At 47.6% G+C, this 19,357-nt stretch overlaps 1 non-coding gene across 1 annotated transcript; it reads right to left on the bottom strand.

Annotated features, from left to right (window-relative positions):
• Nucleotides 1-18,259: 18,259 nt before the first annotated feature.
• On the bottom strand, nt 18,260-18,389 carry LOC117197840 (small nucleolar RNA SNORA11). The gene has a single exon (XR_004478745.1). It is a non-coding gene; the product is annotated as a small nucleolar RNA SNORA11 (small nucleolar RNA).
• Nucleotides 18,390-19,357: the final 968 nt, after the last annotated feature.

Below are 19,357 nucleotides of genomic sequence, written 5' to 3'. Positions count from 1 at the left end.
GCTCGCCCTTCCCTCCTAGAACTACAGCAGCTCCTCCGATTGGAAGGAAGATTCCTTTCTCCAGCACTTTGAGCACCTGGGGACCCTGCTGCTGCTGCCTCTACCACCACCTCTGCTGGTGGGGGGCTGCCTGGGGGCTGGGACATGGACAAACCAAAGAAAAGGGGAAAAGGAGGAATGTTTCACCCCTCTCTGTCTTTTCCGCTCTCTGAGCCCATGCTGGAGGGCTCTTCCTGAGGCTCTGGTCACATCAGTGCTTACTCCTGGTTGGGCAGCCTGAGCCCAGCCCAGGGGACACCGTTAAATAAAAGAGACCAGGAACCGAGTGTTGGTTTAATGGTACTTCAAAATCTTGTCTATCTCCCAGCTCCGTCCACCATTATTTGCTTGCCAGGGTCTCATGCCTCTGTTCCAGGTGCTGTGTCCACAATCCATAACTTCATTCCATGGGAGAGACACACAGAGCACCCTAGCTCCGTCTTACCCGGAACCAGAACTCCACCCACTTTTTGGTTTAATTCTTTACATCTGAATCTTTATCCTTATAAAATGTGTTTTGATGTCATGAGAAGACTTAGATTCGAGCTTTACAATGTGGCTAGCCAGCTTCCCAACATAATTGAATGTGCAGTCCACCTTTCCTGCAGGCTGTTCTACAGATGTGTTTCATTTGAAAGTCCAATGAATTGTCAAAGAAAATTATGGTGGGATCATTTTTCTTAAGTTGTTGGCAACGTCATCTGCAAGTTTATTTGTAAAAAGTAGGTAACTGAGATGCCCAAAGAAATTTCTGAGAAAGAAGAATAGAATATGTGGACTGGATTAATTTTCAGGATTATATAAAGATATAATCATTTAATCAATAAATTGATGATTTTCTGGTGTAATAATAGATCAATGAATGGCGTAGAGAAAATAGAAAAGAGAGGATGTAAATGTCCACCCACCTTCCTCAACATAGAAGGAAAGATAGCATGTGCATGTGGGGTGGGGAGGGCTGGTGGTATCGGGAAGATTTTATTGATATTTTTGGCAAGGAACATCTGAGAATAACAAGAGAAGTGACCCAAGTAACCAAATATGTTGGAATATACTCAGGATTAAAACTCATTGAAAAAAAACAAAAAAACTCATTGATATGGAGACATGTGATTAATAATTGGAAGGTCATAGAATTGGGCTAGAAAAGAAAGAGACTGGGGCAGGACCAGTCCCCTGGAAGATTGCAGCTAGCCTGGTCGCTGTCTGCTAAAGCCACCAAGTCATCCTCCAGACCCTAAACCTTGGCCGGAAGTTGAGGGTAGACTGAGCATGGCTTTGCTCCGAGGAGAGGAAATGCGAGGTAAAATTGATAACCGGGGACAGGAGCCTGGTTTCCCCATCAAGTTGTTAAGAGGAGGTCGGTCATGTTTAATACCATGTAGAGGCACAGAAAATAAACAAACGAGTTAATCACTAGTCAAAAATCAAAACCCAAAATCCTCACCGTTATCAACTTTTCACGGAGACCTCTGTTTAGATTTGACTCCAGTGATAATTACCTCCCAAAAAAACCACCGGCTGCATTCCAGTGCTTTAATCACATTAAAATGTAATCTCATATCTTCTTCCTTAGGGATTGTGAAAAGAGAGGAAGAGACCAGAGAACAAAGAAAACCTTTGAACAGGGAGAATTGAGGGTAAGTCCTTTAGCGTTTATGGAATTCAGATGGTTTGTTGTATGTCAGGAAAACTTTAAAGTTAAAAGTATGTATAAAATGGAACCTTCAGAAACTCAAGGATAAAATGAGATAACAAACATAAGTTGAAAACATAGAGGGCTATAACAGATCCTCAACATCACACGACCTCTGAGTGACGTGAGCTGCTGTGAACCGCATGTCCCAGTCCACTCAAAGCAAATGGAGGTCTGTGAACTTCATCTCATCGGAGCTCAGATGCGGATGAACACACTGAACGCAGGGCCCTCCCTACAGCCTGCTAGCCGGATGGTCACTGAAATTCCCTGAATTCTCTGTCCTGGGGAAACACCACCTCACCAGGGGGCATCCTGCCATAGAGCAGCTCTATTTATTAGAAAGCACTAGCGCTCCTGCAGTTGGACCAAAATGCACATCTCTGTGGCTTCCACCCTCTGATCCCACTGGAGGCGGCTGAAATGTCTCTGTTCCCATTTCTGGTGTAGAATCTGATGTCTGAGGAATCTCCAGCGGCAGTGTTCCTGATTCCTACGACCATTCCTCACATGGCAGGGCTTACCAACCAGTCAGGATTTCAGGGCTGCTGCTATGGTCACTGTGTCTCTTGAAGAAGGGCATATAGCGCTGTCAGCAGCAGAGTGGTGGCCATACGTAGCATGTACTGCGAGCAAACCCTGTGCTACACAGTTCACACGGTTGCACTCAGGCCATAGGAATCTATGAGCAGATGAGTCTCCTCGTGCGGTGAACAGGAAAGCCCCCTGTGGGGCTGAGCACACAGACGGGAGGGTGGTGCACTCTGGCCCACGGGACAGAGGATCCTGCACTCGGCACCCTCCTGGACATCGCTCTATAGCGCTCTCCTGTGGCCATTCCCTCGTATCCTTCGGAATAAATCAGTAATCTCCAAGCACGGTGCCTCCCCAAGTTCTGCGTGTGGTGTCAGCAACTCATTCAACCTGAGGGGGCTTGTGAGCCCTGAATCAGTAGTTAGCCGGGCAGAAATGGGGACCCCGCTGGTGGCTGGCATCTGAGGTGGGGCAGTCTCGTTGGGGACCTTGCCCCTAAACTGAGGGGTCTGCTCTGACTCCAGGGAGTTGCTGTCAGGTTTGAACTGAAGCGTGGGACACCCAGCTGAGGTCAGAAAATTGCATCAGAATACTGAAGCCTCACTTGCTTTTGGGCAAAGAGGCATCTCTGCATTTGCTCAAGGAACAGAATGTCTCTCCCAATGGCTGTTAGGAAGAACCAAAGCCAGATAGTAGTTAAAGAGGTAAAAACAGGGCTTCCCTGGTGGCGCAGTGGTTGAGAGTCCCCCTGCCCATGCAGGGGACACGGGTTCGTGCCCCGGTCCGGGAAGATCCCACATGCCGCGGAGCGGCTGGGCCCGTGGGCCATGGCCGCTGAGCCTGCACGTCCGGAGCCTGTGCTCTGCAACGGGAGAGGCCACGACAGTGAGAGGCCTGCGTACCGCAAAAAAAAAAAAAAAAAGTTAAAAACAGATTTTACCCAGGAACTACTGCAGAAGGGAAAGGAGACCTCATTACGGAACTGAGCTCAACCCCAAATACAGCACCAGCAAGTGAGGGTTTATAAGCCAAGGTCAGTGGATGGAAAATCACTAAGAGGAGACATCAGGGGTTAGGGTGGGCAGATGATTCTAGCTAAACCAACCTCCCAGGATTCTTGCTGAGGGCAGCCAGGATGATCAGACATCGCCCAGGGAGGGTGGTGGATGTGGAATTTGATCAGATGTCAAGGTGGGGACCTGTCTGTACACGTGTTTAGCAGGGCTCTTGCTATAAACAGCTCTGCCAGGAAGAACACGAAGCCCAAGATTGAGCCTTGGTGGAGAAGAGGCTCAGAGGAGCCTGGTAGAGCTCAGTCAGGGAGAGAGTCCGTCCAGCAGGCATTTCTCAGATATACCGAGGTGTCAGGAACCTTAAATGATGCAGGACAGCATATTGCAAACGCCTCTGTCTTTATGGGTCTGCAGATAAACTGTGTATCTCTCAATGGACCACACATTTGTGAAAATGTGTAAAATCTGTGGCCTGAGTGAGTGAGTGTCTGGAGGCCCCTCCAGGGCTAGGAGTTTCTGAAGGGTTTATTTAAAGAGAGGAGAGGCACAAGGCAGGACTGTGGGTGCCACCGCAGGCGGTGCTTTCACGGGGCAAGACCCGGCCCCCTGGCCCAGGTTTCCTGCCCCTGCCTGCCAGGTGCCTGCTTTCTTGTTGGTGGGGGGGTGGGGGGAATTGGGGGGATGGCAGAGCAGAAGGATCTGCCAGGGGTCCCTCCCCAATAGCGGGGTGAGTTGCATGGCTTAGAAAGGGCACTTTCTAGTCCATGCAACCTGGCTTTCACGTTTATTCACCTTAGGAAACAAAACACTCACTAAAAACAGTTCTCTCCGAGGACCCCAGAGGCAGAAGAAACCCCAGGGTTTCTGGGGATTCAGCGAAATCACTGCTCAACCCAGCTTGATGAAACTTTGCTGTGTTCCCCCTTTGAGCAGAGCACTCTGCAAAGGCCATGGCAGGTGGGGAGGGGACTCCATGAAGGCCTTCCTGGAAGGAGGTCCCAGGTGATGAGGGGGCTTCCTGAAGGAGGGGAGTGGCTGAGCACAGACCTCCACCCAGGGGTGGCAAGTGGCCCCCATCAGCAGGGCGGTCCCTCCCCGCTCCCGTCAGGGGCTTAACTACCCTTGCTTCTTTTTTTTTCTTTTTTTTTAATTTATTTAACAGGGGCTTAACTACCCTTGCTTCTTTTTTTTTTAATTTTTATTTTTTAATTTATTTAACAGGGGCTTAACTACCCTTGCTTCTTTTTTTTTAATTTAATATCTTTATTGGAGTATAATTGCTTTACAATGTTGTGTTAGTTTCTGTTGTATAACAAAGTGAATCAGCTTTACGTATACATATGTCCCCATATCCCCTCCCTCTTCCGTCTCCCTCCCTCCCACCCTCCCTATCCCACCCCTCTAGGTGGTCACAAAGCCCCGAGCTGATCTCCCTGTGCTATGCGGCTGCTTCCCACTAGCTATCTATTTCACATTTGGTAGTGTCTATATGTCCATGCCACTCGCCAATGCCTGACCTACGGGTTTTTTCCACTTTGCTTAAACAGGGCGGCGCCTCATCCTCCAGGACTCTCTGGACAGAGGTGGATGGGCCTGCTTCACTTATGTAAGAACCTTGGGGAAGCACAGGGCGCTGAGCATTTAAAAGAGTTAACGTCCGGTGTTCCTGGGGAGGACTCATTTCATTCATTAACCCCTGAAGGGCGGCACAGCAGCATTTTCACGTTGGAGCGCCCACTAGCCACTTCCATGGATGCTTGTTCCCCTCCCCCTCCTCCTTTCCCTCCATGCCAGTTTTCCAAACCCCACCTTACCCAGCGGATTTTCCTTAAAAAATAAGAAGCGATGATGTCTCTTCCTGCTTCAAAGCCCCTGGTGGCTTCCCATTCCCCTTCGATGAAACATCTCAGTCTGGAACTGAAGCCGTCCCAGGGTTGGCCACACCCCCTCCGCCAACTCGTACAGGGCCCTGTGAGTCCCCTCTCCTGAGCTCTGGGGTCCTGGTCCCCTCAGAAGCCCCGGTTTCCTGCAGGCGGCCTCTCCCTGTTGGAGGGGAGCCCTGTGAGAGCTGGAGCTGTCAGCCCAGGGCAGAGCTGCGGGCCCAGCCCTGAGAACACAGCCTTGCTCCGTCCGTGGGAGGGCTGGGTGACCGCTCTCTGTTCTACTGAAGTTTTGCAAATGCAGTTCAGCCTGTTCTCATACAACCCAACAGCAGAACGCTGGGGGGTGTCCATCACTCTCACAAGAGAACCCAGGTTCTGGGGCCCCGGCAGGTCCTGGCAACGGGAGTCTACACTCTGGCGGCGGGGACTCTCCCCGGCCAGTGGGCTCCCCGCGAGCTGCCTGGCCAGCTTCTTTGTCTGTGGTCGCAGCCCCACCCAGAGGGCATCAAAGGTGCAGCTCCCGGGAAAGGGCCAGCCATGTATCAATAGATGACTTCTTACCCTCAGGATACATATTCTCCAGTGTTTTCAGGGGGTGAGGGGAGGGAGGCAGGAGGGGACATGTGCTGAGATAGGATGGAACATAGCTGTTACACAGTATGGGAGCTCGAAGGACACGTTGAAACAGCTAGACCCGGCTGAGGGCCTCCTGGTTGTGCCCTTGGCCGGGGGCACGGCATCAGGTGGGCTCGCGGCTGGGGTGTGGGCTCTGACCCGGGTCCCGTCAGCCTGATTGCACATCCTACAGGGGCCGGAGCCACAAGACAAGCCAGGAGCTCAGAGCAGATGCCATTGCTAGATGTTTATCCCTAGGAACTCACTAGTATGTCATCTACACCAGCAAAATGCTAGAGTCAGCCTCCCTGGTCCACCTGGGGGTGGAGTGGGGCTAACAAGTGAGCATGCCATTCATCCATTCACTCATTCATTCATTCATTCATTCATTCAAATATCCCCTCCTCCCTTGTCTACACCGGCACAGAGAAGCGCTGTCCTCACAGAGCTTAGTTTTCTGGGGGGAGAGATAATTTGATATGGGCTCCAGTGTATGGGACACATGGCTGCGTCCTGAGGGGCTACGGATGACCCTGCCTGTGCACAAGGGCACACACTTCCTGCTTCTTAAAACAACGTTTTTAAATCAATAGTATGTGTTCGCAGCTGACAGAGCTGGGGGAAGGAAAGAGTGAGAAAGCATTGAGAAGGACGAGAACCAGAGCAGCGGGTGTAGCAGCATCTGCACAGTTGACACCTGCGAGCGAGACCAGCCCCCAGGCTCCTCGCCTTCCACTCCGTCTGGCTTGCATCCCCTCCAGAGGTGAATCCGGTCCCCACCTCCCAGAGGAGTCGGTGGAAACCCAGGAAGCCAGGAGAGTGGGGGCGGAGGCCCCTTCCCCAGGGCTGGGCTGGCTCACAGACCTCCCTGCAGGACCAGGAGAGGGTTTGCTGTGCCGCCCTCCCGGCTGAGGCCGGAGCTCCCAGCCCTTCTACAAACCTCAGGAGGGGCACAGGGGCCTGGCCCACTCAGCTTTTCCCTGAACTTGGAAAAAGGAGCTGGGTGGCGCCTAGCAAGGCAGAAAGAAACACGAGCAAGCAGATGTGCTGGTCCTGGGCGTTTCCCTGGCGCTACAGAATCCGGCACGTTGTCAGCACTCTGGGCCTCACTTAACCTGCCCTGGCATCACTGTATCCTTGAGGGATCGCTCACCAATCGGGAAGGGCCTGGTCATCCCCACCCTGGGAAAAGTGGGTGCTCTCGAGGACCACCCGTCACAGGTGTGCGTGACTGCGGGGCAAGTGAGATCCTGGAGCAGCAAGGGGGCCCGGACACACAAATGTTAATTATGTTTCCTCGTGGTCGTTCTTTTACCTTCCATCCCTCCTGTCATCTCAAAAGTCTTTGTTTATTATCCCATTGCCCTTAATTTCCTTAAAAACGCTGAGCACGTACTGCTGTTTCATTCTCACAATGATGCGGCACTCTTGTCTGTCGTAAGCTATATAAAGGACCACAGTCCTTTATTTGAAACTCTTTTCTTAACAGACTTCACGTTACTTTCTCAGTGGCCTGGGACGCCACATCCTCTACCAGACGCTGTTCAGCAGCGCAGCCCTGTTCCCGTGGCCCAGCTGGGCCCCCGGCCCTCCGCCCACCCCTCCATCCCCGACGACAGGCTACCAGCAGGCCCTCCATTGCTCACTTCCCAGGACACAGGCCTCCCAGCCCTTGGTCTGGTCCCATTTGTGGCACATCTAGCAGAAACTCCATGCAGCATGGGACACATGACACTTTGCTCTGGTTTGGGGGTTACAAATGTTCCGCGGCTTTGGTTTTCCTCGGGTCATCTGTAAGGTTTCCGGGATGGGGATCCAGGAGCCGGTCTGAAGTGTTGCCCCCCTCCCCCGGGATGTCACCACAGAAGGAGTAAGTGCTTTCAGGCACTGAACCCTGGCCCTCACGTTTTCGATACTGATGGATGGGTAAGAAATAGTTCAGATGACAGAAGGCTGAGCTCTGGGTCATAACCAGCTGCCACCTGGGCTCTGGAAATCTGGTACCATCAGCCTTGCTCCCATTTCATCAGGCCTGGACGTTTGCGAGTCAATGAGCCCCAGAAATATGGACTTTGCTTCCAATGCTGCCAAAGTGACCAAGATTTCTAAATGTGCGAAATTAGCACTAAAATCTTCAGGGAGCAAAGTTTCTTTGTAAGATCAGCAATTCTTTCCGCTTCTTCAGAAAAGCAGAGGCTCCTCACATTTCTTTACATTTCTGCTTTTCAGCACACCTGGGCACACAGAGGCTTATGCCAGTGGAAAAATGGACAGTAAGATGCCATCCAGTCGTCTGGTCAGGCCCGGGCTGGGGGGCTTGGGGGCTGCTTTGGTTCTTCAGATCCCCCTCAAAGGCTGAGGTCAGCACAGTCAGAACCTGTCCTGTCACTGCAGGGCTCAGCCAGGCACCTTTTCTACCTGGTTTCCTCTTTCTTTACCTCTTTTCCATACCAGGGTGGAAGGGATGGGAACACAGGAGCCCTGAGCATAGACTGAGCTTCTGGATTTTACATATAGTATTTAATTCTCACGACAACCCTCTATGCTCCTCATTTTACTGACTAAGCATCCGGAGGGTTTGGTCACCGGAGAGGTCTTCCGCCTGTGCTCAGCGCACTGCAGCCATGGTCCCCCCAACACCACTGCTCGCTGCTAAGGAAATGTGACCACAAACAAAAGCTTCTCCCAATCCAGGAAATCTCTTCAGAAAGGGAGCAGAGAAAACAGGTGTATTACTGAGGGAGCAATAAAACAGAATGGGATGTGTATCCCAGGCAACCTGCTGAGAGATTGCAGAGACAGGAAGATGCCTCTCCCTTCAGACTCTAAGCAGATACAACCCACTACCCACGTGTTTCCAAGATAAACATAACAACTTCTCAGGTAAGAGACCTGACAGCACCATTTGTCACATGTAGTTCCTCCTAGATTCGTCCGGTAATTGGGGGTGACCACCTGGGTTTGCTTCTTGGTTTTAGACAAAAGAAAAACAAATATCTCCTCTCCTTATGACAGGAGTAGTTTAGCAACCTGGGGCCAGGCACCCACTGAGGTTAGTGGGACACTAACACCCCCATGGACACTGGGAGCCAGAGTGCCATCTCTCTGGGAGGTTGTCTTTCCAAAGAGGCGGTTCCAGATCCTGGAGAAAGACACTCCTGGTGTAAAGCTGGAGGCCAGCTTATTTTGCTTATAATCAGATTTCCATATATTTCCAAGGGAAAGGGAAGGAACTTACAGTTGCAAGTTTCCTAAAGTAGATGCTCTAAGGAAGGCCGGGGGCATCTCCCCCTTATTTTTACAAGGAGGGTTAAGCCTCCTTGTTAAATTAGTATCTGCCTTTGCAGTGCCGACCAGACAGCAAGCCCTGCAGAGTCAGGACGACACATCCTTGTGCCCAGACAACGACCCTGTCCTTAGGGCTTTCTGGGCACTGAGTCAGACTGTGGATGCTCTGTCCTTTCCTTGTGATGCTACACATGAAGGGACAATGGACATGGCCATTTAGGTGTCTTCTGTGCAAGCATTGAGTGCTTTACACTTCTTTACAGATTTTGAACTGGCTTGAAAATAATTAAAGATGCTTTCATTTGGACACTAAGAAATCCTAAAGGAGTCGATCAATTTATCAGACAATTGTCTACTAATTATATTTTTCTTTTACAAATGGATGGAGGAGAAAGAACTCAAATAGAAGGGTAAATAGAGAAAGGATGATTTTGTCTCTTCAAATCCTTTCTCTGCTTATCTCTGGGGTTATTATTTCTCTTATAAAAATGTCAGTAAGGGCTTCTTTATCTGTATCTATGTAGTAACAGTGAGACTTATCATTTTTAGCATCTATATGCCAGACGCTCTACATCCATTATCAGTGCTCATTTCCTCCACAATTCTAAGAAAGCAGGATTATTATTCCTCTGAAAGGAACAGAGAAACAGCCTCAGAAAACTCCCTGGGGAGATTCTAAACCAACCCTGCCTGACCCGAGCTGCCAGCTCTCATTGCTCTGGGAAAGTCTACATGACACAGATATTTTCAACAATCAGCTACTGTCCCTTTGACTTTAGGTTTTTTTTGTGATATCACAATTTAACATTTTTATTTTAAGAATCTGAATTTTCCTCTGTGATTTCTCCCACTGCTTCAAAACTGAAAAGAATTACCTTCCATGATAATATAATTTAGGTTTTCTTCTAGTTTTGCAAATCTTATTTTTTCCATGAAATGCTTTCATTTAGCTGGATTTAATTTTAGCACAGGATGCAAGGTGTGGATGCAACATGCTCCCCCTTGAGATTGCTATCCACTTGGTCTAAGGACATTCATTAACAAATCCTTCCTTCTATCCTTTCCTTAGAGACGTACCCTATCTTGCAAGTTTCAGACACTGGTGTGTTTTCATTCTCCTTTGATCTGTGTGTCTATACCTTTGCTTAAATATTCTTTTGCAGATTTTAGCTTAGCAGCACTATCTTAAGCAGCTGGAACTCCTGATCATTTCTGTTTTGTTTCAGAAGCTTTGATAATCTTGCACATATGTTTTCCCTTTATCTTTAGGATTTTTTTCTCGAATGTTTCATTCATTCCCAAATCCTTTAAGATGTTTAAAGGGTTGGGTTTGCATTAAGTCCACAGATTACTTTGGGGAAAACAATCACATTTTGCGACGTTCTGCCTGCTTGCCCGCGGACATGTGACACATCCCGTCCACGTGGCTTTCTTCCCTTCTGACACCTTCCGGGAGGTCCCTGGTAGCTGGTACAGCTCTCATTAATCTCATTCTTCTGTGCATCGTGTGCTTTTTGTTTCTATTCCCAGGTGAATGCTTTTCTCATCACACTCTGACAGATCTTCCAGGAGAAGTGAATGCTTTTCATTTAACATATTTGCTACGAAGCAATTCTTTTTACCAAACTCTTTTATAAAGTCTGACTGTTTTTGTAGAGACTATGGAGAACACATGCCCATCACCACCTGCCACAAGGCATCCTCTGACTAGGTGAGACTCCCAGGGCGCCGGCAAGAGTCCAGAGGGGCTCTGGTGACCTTGGCCACGTCCACAACAGCCTGGGGGTGTGGCGGAGACCTGGGGGCGTGTGGCTGGTGAAAGGAGCCCTTAAGCCAGGCTCTTTGGTATCATTCCTTTCCCTGCTTCAGCTGGTTCCACAAAGCCCCCCACCATCTAGTCAGTGACACGGAGCCCTCCCGTCAGGTGTGACAAGGGGTCAAGGATCTGAAGCAGAACCTGCCTCACTGTCAAACCTCACATTTATCTTAAAATTATAAGTGGGGGGGAAGCTATGACCCACTTTCTCTCCAGAGAATCTTAAGTTAGGGTAGTCAGGCATTCTGCATCTACAAGGTATGACCTGTATTTCATGGTTTTCCTTGCATCCTGTACTACCTATGTCAGGAGGCCCTAAATGGTCCATATTCAGCTTTTAACAATAAATTACCAAAAAAATTTGATAGTTAGAGCTAATTTGCCACCACAGTAATTGAAGCCAGAATCGCTTATGTGGTCCCACAAATAGAAAGCCAGACCTCCACAGACAAAGGTTGGGGATCCCTGGGGGCCTCTCCCGCAGGTGGGATGGGGTTTGGGGAAGGGCAGTGCTGAGAATGGAAAGCACTTATTTCTCACACAGTCAGTGATGTCGGAGTCTCTGAAAAGCATCCAGGACAAACCCCCGCCCTGACAGCCCACCCGTGAGCACCAGCCCTCGTCCTGGGACCAGTCCTGAACACGGGGGGTTCTCAAGGCCACTGGTCCTGAGCGCCAGGCCACCAAAACCTTCAGTCACGTCAGCTGAGCTCTGATGGGGGAGCCTGAGCCCTAGAAACCCAGCTCTCCTGGCAGACAAACAGGAAGTTCCGTTTCTCTGCAACGGGTTCAATTTACTTCTAGTTCACAAGCTCATAATCAATTTCATTGGTTCCACCCCCTGCTTACGGTCAGTTATGAGTTTGGACTTGGGAGCGACAGGTGTGTCCTGGCAGCTGCGAGATTACCTAACTCAGTCTTTTTGATTCTTGCCATGTTCCTATGATTTATACTTTGTGTATTTGGGCCTCAAATGCCAAAATGCAAGTGCAAATTTCCTGATGAGTTTTCTGAACATTGGACATTTCCTAAGCAGAAGAAAAGTTCTCTTGAAGCTCTTGGTTCAGGACACAAGTCAGACATAAACCAGCAGAGATATACAGTTTCCTCAAAGAGTACCAAAGAATGTAATATAACATTTTTTTTTTGCTTAACAGAAACTCATATGAAGCAGCTCCAGTGATGGCAGCAGAAGCTGTAATGACTCCCACTCTGCTCACAGCCATCAGTCCTTCAGCTCAGATGACTGTCTCACCGTACTGCTGCCAGAAGTATTTTCTGATTCCAACGTTGAAGCCAATTCTCAAGTGCCGGCACGAAATCTCTTGCAATAACAAAAGTGTAACCACGCCATTGACATTACATACATACATGCATGGTCAAAGATCTCAGTGCTTCACCTTTTTACAGCATAGCCACCGACACAAGTCATCACAATGAAGAAAAAAACTTTCCCGTTGCTTGTGCAATATTTTTCTCCTGAAAAAGCCTTGCTTCTACGGCTATTGTGTGTAAGAGCTCTTCCAGCAGAGCCTTGAGTAACAGTGGTGAATTTGTGCAGACCTTCTATTACTGAGTTAGGAGTTCATGAAAATAATTGCACTGCTTTTAGTGGAGATGATACACAAACACATTTGGGGGATATTTGCATAAAGATGCAACGTTTATTCAAAGTTGAAGCTGGGAGGGAACGATACCATGGGAGGTGTGGGCTGCCCTTCCCAGATTCTGCATAATGCTGCTCAGACAGCATCTGAGGTCCTTTCTATGGACATCAAAGCCATCGGCATGAAACGGTTCTCTAACTTCAACATTTGTACTGTTCAAACGGAGCAATTGAAGGACTTGGGTGATTTTGTGGCCATTAAGTTGTATTCCATTCTCTCACATTCAGAAATGGTTGGTTCTCATTAGCAGATGCAGTTGAGAGAATCCTGTTCACGTGAAGTGTTGCAATCATACTTCAATTCTGAAGAAAGGCCCCCAAATTCATGCTGATTTTAGAAATGATTTACTGAAACAAGTCTACTTATTTGCTGTTCAGAGTTTTCAAAATCCTTTTAGCAACAGGATTCTGAAAATTGACAGAGCAGCCCACAGTGCTACTGAAGCACTCCTTTCATAAGAAACTTGATGAATCTGTTAAAACAACTTGAAGAACTATTTATTCCTTCAAATGTCAATGCTGTTCTTCAAAGGGGCATTAATTATGAGCAGAAAAGGAAATTCTGACTTAAAATAGCTCATCCTTACGGCACTTGCCATGACCCTGTTTGAAATGGATTTCACCCCTTCGAGCATTCTTCTCTTTTATGTGGATGTTACTAAATGCCCTTCCCCTCGAGGGGAGAAGTAGGCCATCGCTGTTGTCCCAAAGAGGAAGGGAACAAAAATGAACTGTTATGCTTGTGTGTTGGGGGCGGGGGGGTGGGGGTGGTGAACAACATTTTAAAAAGTCATTGAACAAGAGATGTTACGGAATCCCGAAGAATGGAAAAGCAACTTCTACCAGAGAATGTGCTATGAGGCGCCTCCAGAACTCAAATCCACTGCCCAGTTTTCAGAGCTGCCAACGTTCTGCCAGTGCGTGCTCGGTAGACCAGCTCACAATGCTGGCACTGAGCACGGCTTCTCACTAATAAATAATCAAGGGACGAAGGAATGAAATAAGTGGCATGTAGCCGCTGTAGAAGGTGCATCTCGATGGAAGTGGAAAATGGCAATAATGCAAGGAATTTCATAAGCGAATTCTGCAAAACAATTAACTGATAAGGAGAGCTAAGTCAAGAGGGAAATAGAATTAATTAAAGTGGTATATGACTTAGAGACATAATTTATTTCAGATACACAATGAATAATTTTAGTATGAGGCGTCCCAGGTAATATTTTTCCCTTGATCTCAATGACCCTACGCATGGGTAATTAGAAATGACTTAAATGGACATCAGTATTCCCCTGTGCTGCTCTGGTGTCACCCCATTCCTACCCGCTCCCTGGACTGTGCCATTCCCAGGGCAATCTTGGCCTTAGCCTCATGTCTGTGGAAGGACAGAGCTGCAGGCTGCCTCTTGGGAAATGGGCCTGAGAATCCCATCCGGGGTCTTCCTAGAGAGCTGCACGAGGGGCCACCAGCCAGGCCGGGTGAGGTCCAGTGGCAGGCACAGTGGCCAGGACGGAGGGCAGAACTGAAGTCTCCTCTTTTTAAACCGCCAGAGAGAGCACAGCCTCCAGCACCTGTGTCCATGGGGACCCGTGGATGCTTGTCCGGGGACAGGGCAGAGCAGAACCCCGTGGGCCTCAGAATCAGGCCTGGCTGTGTTTCTTACTCTTTCTTTCTTTTTTAATTTTAATTTTATTGTGGCAAGAGCGCTTACAATGAGCTCTACCCTCTGAGCGAATGTTCATGTGTACAATTCAGTATTGCGGACCGTAGGCACAGTGGTGTCCAGCGGCTCTTGGGACCTCATTCATTTTGTTCAACTGAGTCTTTATGCCCCCTGATGAGGAGCTCCCCATCCCCCTGCCGCAGCCCCCAGCAATCCCTTATCCGCTTCCTGTCTCCATGAGCGTGAAGTGGAATGGTGCAGTATTGTCCTCCTGAGTGGCTTATTTCACGTAGTGTCATGACCTCAAGGTTCAGAGCATGTGTTAGAATTGCCTACCTTTTTAAGGCTTGAATAATGTTCCATGGTATGGATGGACCACATTGTCTAGCGTATAGGTGTGGCCTTGGGCACTTACCTGGCCTGTGTATGCTGAGATTCCTGTCCTCACAGTGCCGTCCTAACCCTGATCTGAAGGTGGTGCTGCTACTTGATGTATTCAAAGCTGTTATTAAGTGAAATCTTCATGGTCTATTACTTCCCAGATTCGACTCAAAAAATCATCTCTTTCCTGTGATTTATGTGCTAGCCAGGAACCCCGGCTTCACTGAAGTCTTAAGGCTGTGTGCAAGGAAGAGCAGAGCCTTCCAGGCCTTTCCTACCAGGTTAGTGATTATTAGTTAGAGACCCTTTACCTGGAGGGCCCTGGGTCCAGGCTGCCGTGTTTGCTCTGTTCCGCTTTCACCTCTTCCCTGATGCTACATTTCCTAGAGACAAGGATGGCCTTGATATGGAAAAAAATAGTAGCCCAAACCTGTTCGTAAGCATGACTGGTAATCAAATGTTTTTACCAACTTCCTAAAGTGTGAGCAGAAATTATTCTTAAAATCTCCAATTAAGAAAAAAATTAGGGCTTCCCTGGTGGCGCAGTGGTTGAGAGTCCGCCTGCCGATGCAGGGGACACGGGTTCGTACCCCGGTCCAGGAAGATCCCACATGCCGCGGAGCGGCTGCACCCGTAAGCCATGGCCACTGAGCCTGCACGTCCGGAGCCTGTGCTCCGCAACGGGAGAGGCCACAGCAGTGAGAGGCCCACATACCGCAAAAAAAAAAAAAAAAAGAAAAAAAGAAAAAAATTAATAAAAAATCTGACAGTCAAGATTTATATGTTCCCCAAGATTTATATGCAGAGGATTTTCCTTCTCCACTTTCTTCCTTTAGAACATTTCAAAAGAGTTTTGAAAATATTTTATGTATGTGTATATATATACATATATATATGTTGTTGCTGTTGTTGTTGTTCAGAACAATTGAAAAGTTGAATCGCTCAGCTGCCTTTTCCTAACCCCTTCCCGCTGTGAGGATCACGTGACAGAGTCTGGAGAGCACCGAGAGGTGAGCAGAAGTTAGCTGTGTGTTCCTGCCTGGAAGGTGATGTGATGGCTAGAGCCGCTGTGGCCACGCTGTGGTATGAGGAACAGGTCAGGACAATTGTTAAAATGGCTGCCCTGACACTTTTGAGCTGCTGAGCCAAGCTCTGACTTGCTGTTGTTTTATTTAAGCCACTAGAGCTCTTCTTCTATTACTTACAGCTGAAAATATTCCAGAGTCTAACAACAGGTCATGGACATTGCAGGTACAGACGACAGTAGTGCCTGGCAAATGGCATGTCCTGTGTAGGGGACGTAGACAAGGGTGTGACACAAGTGACCAGATAGTGAAAACCCTAAAGAACTCAGGCTAAATTCTGCAGGGTACTGGAATCCTGAAAACACACACCCTTTTTATTTTAAAAAGCATATTCAGTCTTAAAAGGAAACTAACCCCATATTTTAAAGTATACTTGAAAGCACATTGTGTTCAATTTTCAGAATCTTAAACTGACATTATACCGAATTCAAGAGTGAAAACTAAATGAAAGCTGTATCTGGAAAGGCAAATATGGAGAACGTGTTCCAGGCTACACTTTAGGACACAAATATTTTGATGCTCATAATGCAGCCCGTAGGTCAATGTGTATTTCCCCCTCTCAGTTCGCTGAAATTAATGGACATGTTTTGGCACATCAAGCGAAATAACAAACTTCTTAATTCGCTTTGTGAGAGCCATTCAGGCTGTTAACAGGCAAAATGCTATTTGACAACCTGTAATTAGAGGAACTGCTCCCAGCCTGCACCAGGAGTACAGGGACCCATCACTCTTGGTCCTTTGTAATAAGAAGAAAGAATCCTTGTGAACCCACAAACACGCTGCAAACGAACACTGAGTCATCAGCAAAGGACGTGCTTCAGAATCCCCGTAGATGGGTGTGGGGCAGTTGGCTGATTGCAGTTTCTTGTGAAATTACTGGGCGTGTGAGCTATTAGGTGACAGTGTGAGCTGATAGACTTCACCGTCAACGCATTAGGGTTTAACTGGCAGAAATCCTGTTTTCCTTTGATGACAGTCCTGAGAAGTAAGTGATTGTAGAGTGTGTCCTGCATGCCATCTTCCTGCCAGTCCCATCTATAACCAAGCTGGCTCCAGCTGGGTGGGGGGCGCCTCGGACTGTGGGAGCCACAGAGCATGCCTGCGGGACTCTGGCTTCAACACTCTACTACATGCTTCGTGCCTCAGTTTCCTCCCTTACAGTCGCAGATTACACAAGGTAACCCCTGAAGAGAACTCACCACCTCCTGCCATGTGCCATGTGTCAGTTTCTCAACAGCCTGAGAGCTGTGCTCTGTACCCTCAGAGTCCATTGTCTCCCTTGTTATTTCTGCTTCTGTGCTGCTCATCATCTTACGGAATCACAGCAACTCCCACACATCTCACTACAGGGCAGTTCTTAGATGTGAGGGGTCATCCAGGCCGTGCCCCTTCTACCAGTCAGTCTTTTGGGAGCTCACGGGCCACACATCTAACCTGCCATTCCCCAGGGGACACTGGAGTGACTCTCGTGATAATCAGGCTATGTAATTTCATTGGTTAGGACCCACCCTCAGTCCCCTCACTGTAGCTTGTCCTCTGGTCAGGTGGTAAATCCTCCAGGCCCTCAGGGAAATCTCACTGTTCTCATGAGGCTGACGGCAAATCATACCATTGAACTTGTGATACAAAATTTGGACAAACTTATATGTATTTTCTTGTCCTCATGGAATTATCTCCAAATAGTTAATCAAGTTTGCAGATGCAATTAGATGGATTGGTATGGTGTGGGGTTCAGATGGCCTGGGAGGATGGGTACCGCCCTGGACCTAAGAATGATAATTTTTTTTTAGGTTAATTTGTGCTTTTATTTGCCAGTATAACTTAATTACAGTGATCAGAAAACTTTCTTGATCTAAAAAATACATTTTACACCACAATCCAACAAACACATATCTAATATGTATACATATATAAAAGTGAAACAAAAGTTTTGCCAAAAACTTCTACCTTGAGTGTTAATTTTTTTTTGAGACTTATTTTTCTAAAGCAGTCTTAGATTTACTACAAAATTGACAGGAAAGTACAGAAATTCCCCGTATACCCCCTCCCCTCACATGCATAGCCATTATCAACAGAGTGGTACCTTTTTTTTTTTTTTTTTAAGCCAGTGATGAACTGCATTGACACATAATCACCAAAGTCCACAGTTCATCTTAGGTTCACTATAATGAAGTGAACAGTGTTGCACATTCTATGGGTTTGGACAAAAGTATGATGACATATATCCATCATTATAATGTCATTCAAAGTATTTTCATTGCTTATAAAAACTTCTGTACTCTGTGTATTCATCTCTCCTCTCCCCCCAATCTCCTGGCAACCACTGATCTTTTTACTGTGGTTATTGTCTCCATAGTTTTCCCTTTTCCAGAGTGGTATATAGAACCTATTTTTCTTTTTCTTTTTTTTCCAAAAGAGAGGTTCTAAGCCTTTATGTCTGTAAGACCACTCATGGCCCACCCATGCACGGACCAGACAGGCTCTAGGCAGCAAACTCTCCCACTAAATACTGTAGCTTTCCTTTCAATATTGAGCCCTGTCCCACTAGTCCTGTGCAACAGCCACGTGGAGGTGCAGGGGGACACGGGTTGGGTATTTGCTCATAGGAAGGCCACAAGTTTTGTGTCCCTTGTCACAGTGCACCCAGATTCCTGTTGGGTATGCTGTAAACAGAGGAGCTGTTTCTTCAGACCCCCTGCTCTGAGCACACCCCAACCTTAACGGTCTTGAAAAAGCTATCATGTCTAATTGGAATAAAGGCAAGTCTTGAGATTTGCCCTCCAAAAGTGCCCAACGTGACAAACCGTAGATGAGGAGAAAGGATGCCAGAGCAGCTGAACAGGGTTCTCACCAACCAAAGTGGAGACAAGCAAACATCGGAGAGGAGAGTAACCATGGTTGACTGAAACACATTCAACCTATAAAAATCCATGAGCTCATAATAATTCTCAAAGAGAGCAAACACACAAACAAAAACCCTTCCCTAACTTGCCTTCTTTAGAACCAAGAGTTATACCAATGCTTTCCTCTGAAAATTCAGTTAGGCAGGGGGAAGAATGAAGGCCTTATTCACCTTTCCTGCAGAATCCATATTTGGGGTTACGAAATAGCCCCAGCTGATAAGAAAACAATCTTCTGTATGGAATTCGGCGAGCTAATAACCACAGGTGATAAGATGAGAAAATCCCCTTTCATAACCCCTGATGAAATAACTCAGGGCCCTGAGGTAGACGGGGCTAGATACACTCAGGGTTCCAGATGCGCACCCCAATAGCTTTCAGCTCCTAAACCCAGAGAGCTACCTGAGCAAAAGGAACAGTCAGGAAGCCCGTGGAACCCCGATGTGGTTTCCTGTTTAAATTGTTCAGACATAACCACCTCAGGGCTTAGGGACCTCCTTTCCAGAGACAGGAAACAGGGAGCCATTAAACCACTGCAGGACAGTCAGACCCACCAGAGGACAGATCCTCTACAAGACAACTGATCTGACCTCTTCAACAATATAGTGAAAAAGGGAAGTGAGGGAGGAGTCCATTTAGCTTAAAAGTGATACAAGAAATAAAAACTCAAAAATTCTGTCCTTCATCTGCATGAACCATATTTTAAAGATATCTTGGAAACAATAGGAGACACTTGACTTTCTAATAAGTATGAGATGATGACAAAGAATGATTGTTCATT

This window comes from Orcinus orca, chromosome 9 (genome assembly GCF_937001465.1).
Source record: "Orcinus orca chromosome 9, mOrcOrc1.1, whole genome shotgun sequence".
NCBI classification, from domain to species: Eukaryota; Metazoa; Chordata; class Mammalia; order Artiodactyla; family Delphinidae; genus Orcinus; species Orcinus orca.
The sequence above is the reverse complement of the archived record's forward strand: the minus strand, read 5'-3'. Positions and strand labels throughout refer to the sequence as shown.